At 29.0% G+C, this 3,868-nt stretch overlaps 1 protein-coding gene across 3 annotated transcripts in view; it reads left to right on the top strand.

Annotated features, from left to right (window-relative positions):
* Positions 1–1,077, top strand: part of LOC126572335 (plastin-1) — a 31,314-nt gene extending 30,237 nt beyond the window's left edge. For all 3 annotated transcript variants that reach the window (XM_050231562.1, XM_050231563.1, XM_050231561.1), the window contains one exon: positions 1–1,077. This exon is cut by the window's left edge and continues 1,864 nt beyond it. The gene's annotated coding sequence lies outside the window, so the exon portion shown is untranslated.
* The last annotated feature ends 2,791 nt before the right edge of the window (positions 1,078–3,868 follow it).

Raw genomic sequence — 3,868 nt, forward strand, 5'->3', positions numbered from 1 at the left:
TTTGGCGCTCCTAACTATAGTAAGGGTCGTGTAGACGTCCTCGTGCATTACACGATCACCTAAACCTGCCACCAGGCAGTAACCGCATACAGAAACCGGCAGACCTATGCAACGCAGTATTAAGGCTCCATTCATTAACGATTAGGTTAGGAAAATCATAAGTCAGTTGGGTGTGAGACCCGAGACAGGGGTCAAAAGCAAATCACTAGCGTAGTTGAGTAACGTTAAACGACACTGAATGTGCTGCATTGTTTTGTACGTTTTTTTTTGTCTCTTTTTGTTTTTGGGGTTTTTGTGTCTTATAAACTTGATTGTTTATTATTTTAACCACTAGAACGATAAGTACCACCTGTGCGACGACCGGGGCAAACGAGCGCGGCGTCACAGCAAGCAGGAAAAAGACAGGCAACACCGCAGCAATGGTCGCGTTTAATCAGCTTAGAATTAAATTTAAAAAGTAAGCTAAAAAAATTATCAAAAATTCAAACCATTAACGATAAAACTTACGTTAAAGCTCTAGCTTCTAATTCTTGTGAGCATGAGAATTGTGTATGTGGGTGTGGAAGAAAATGTGGGGATACGGGACGGGATGCACTGCAGAATGAATGGTGGTGGTCGTAGTGGCACAGAGGGGGACATTCGAAGGAATTGGATTGATCGCCGGATGAAAGTGGAAGGATCCTATTCCCTTGCCCTTTCCCGTCGCACGTGTCGTGTACCATATCTAAAGGATTTTGCAACTTCCTGCTAACATGCTTAACGTTTATGCTTTGGTCTACTATTGAGAGGAACACATGCTTCATGATACTAAAAAAAAGGTACGACACATACGTTTACGATGAGGCAATAGAATTCAAACTAAACAAGCCCCCTTCACCATTCAGCGCTTGGGGGATGATTGTAACAATTTTATTGTTTCATTTCGTTAGACCCATTTCCGCACTTTCGTTGGTAGGCGCACCAATTTGCATACAATCGGGCTTAGAAAGCAACAGACAGACATCGAGGTGACCAGGAATGCGTTTTTATTTTGCAGGAATGTACCAATACAATAAAGCAAAAATTATCCAAACCACCGCCGAGTGTATTGCTGCAGTATTGCTTATTTTCTCTAATTCCAGGATGGCGTTCAATAGGATAAAGAATGATTTTAGACACAACGTCTCTTATTTATCCTTATTAAGATTATCTTAAAGGTTCTAAACTGTCGAAGCGTACTTGTGCACATTAGCATAGTTGCATAAACGCGCACTGCACTCGCAGCATGCGACAAAATACAATCGCGGTAGGAGGAATGGTTCACTCTCTGGATAAAAAATTTATATATATATATATATATACATATATATATATATATATATATATATATATATATATATATATATATATATATATATATATATATATATATATATATATATATATATATATATATATATATATATATATATATATATATATATATATATATATATATATATGTTTGTTATATATAATATGTTTATTAAAAATTTATAAATAAATATATATAAAAAAATATATAAATTATACACATTTTCACCACGTTTTCAAGCCTAACCCCTCCTCCTAGTGCGGCGTCCATCTCTGCCCTGGCCTCTTCAAACCTAGGGCAAACGAACAGGACATGCTCCGGAGACTCAACGACCCCGACACAGGTCGGGCAGTCCGGCGACGGCGCACGATTGATCCAGTGGAGATACTCCCTGAAACACCCCTGTCCCGTAAGGAACTGGACGAGACAGGGATTAATCTCACCACACCTACGAGACAGCCATATCACGACATTGGGAATCAGCCGATACGTCCATCGTCCGTACCGATCGTTTTCCCACTCTCGCTGCCAGCGCTGCATCGACCTACGTCTCGCCACCGTTCGAATGGCCGCCACGCCACGGCCAGCGTAGCGTTCCCTGTCCTCTTCGATGAGGATCCGAGCCGGGATCATGCCGGTAATCACATCAACGGCCGCCGAGGACACGGTTCGGAAGGCTCCCGCAACCCTAATCCCAGTAAGCCGTTGGACGCGGTTTAGCTCGACCAGCTTCCGCCCCAACAGATCCTCCGCCCAAACAGGACCCGCGTAACGCTTCCACTGCTTCGATCGACCGCTCCGCGTTAACTTTCACCTCCTTCAGGCTATGGCCACGGACCGCTAGGACCATATCATCGACAAAACCGACGACCAAAGTCCCGACCGGAAGTGTCAGCCGCAGAACCCCATCAAACATCACGTTCCAGAGTGTTGGCCCTAGAACGGATCCTTGGGGAACGCCAGCCGAATGCGGCATTTCCTGTGGTCCTGAGTCAGTGTCGTACAGCAGAACGCGTCGGTCGAAGTACCTACCCAGGATGCGGCATAGGTTATTGGGTACCCAATATATTATGTATTAAATATTAGATATATAATTATTTATTTATATAAATATATATTAATATCTATAATAATACTAATAAACATATAATAGAAATATATAAATATATTATTAGATATAAATAAATATTGAAATATAATAAAAATAATATTTTTATTATTATTAATAATTGTATTTTTTTATATATTATTATTTTATTTATTATTCAATAAAAATAAATAAAAATAAACTAAAAATATATATTTTTAATAATATATATAAAATAATATATATATATTTTAATAATAAAAATAATGTATAAAATAAATATAAATATATATATTTTATAAATTATATTTTTTATAATATTTTTATTATTATTAATAATCATATTTTTTTTATATATTATTATTTTATTTATTTTTCAATAATAATAAATAATAATAATAAAAATAAATATAATTTATATATTTTTTTATATTTATTTATATGTATAGATATATAAATATATATAATATATATTTATATAAATTAAATATTCATAATTATATATTTATAATATATATTTTATATATAAATATATATATATATTAACATATATTACATATTTTTATTGTTATAAAAATAATATTTTTTTTATATATTATTATTTTATTTATCATTGAAATAATAATAAATAATATAAAATAATATCAATATATTAAAAATATATAAATAAATATAAATAAAAAAATATATGAATTATATATGTTATTATTAGATATTTATAAATATATTATAAGATATTTATTATTATTATTATTATTTACAAACAATTCAATAACAAATAAAAGAAATAAATTAAATAGTAATGATAATAATTAACATATAATAATATATATATTTATATGCTTATTATTAAACAATTAAAAAAAAAATTATATAATTATATTTTTTTATATATATATTTTTATATATATTTATTTAATTATATTATATTATTTATTATTATTTATTTTTATTTTATTCAAACGTTCTTATTTTAAATATATTTTTTTATAATATATAATATAATATAAATATATTAATTAGTATATTAGTAATATATTAAATATATAAAATATAATAAATATAAAAATTTATAAATAAATATATATAAAAAATATATAAATTATATATATATATTATATATTAAATATTAAATATATTATTATGTATTTTTTATTTATAATTATAGTATACATTTATATTTTTAATAATAAATAAAAATATTAAATATGTAAATAATATATAAATATATAATAAAAATAAATATAATTTATGTATAAATATATATATATTATCATATATTACATATTTTTATTGTTAGAAAAATAATATTTTTTTTATATATTATTATTTTATTTATCATTGAAATAATAATAAATAATATAAAATAATATCAACATATTAAAAATATATAAATAAATATAAATAAAAAAATATATAGCCGGCGATACATGAAGCGTAAACTCTCG

Source organism: Anopheles aquasalis, chromosome 2 (genome assembly GCF_943734665.1).
Source record: "Anopheles aquasalis chromosome 2, idAnoAquaMG_Q_19, whole genome shotgun sequence".
Lineage (NCBI taxonomy): Eukaryota > Metazoa > Arthropoda > Insecta > Diptera > Culicidae > Anopheles > Anopheles aquasalis.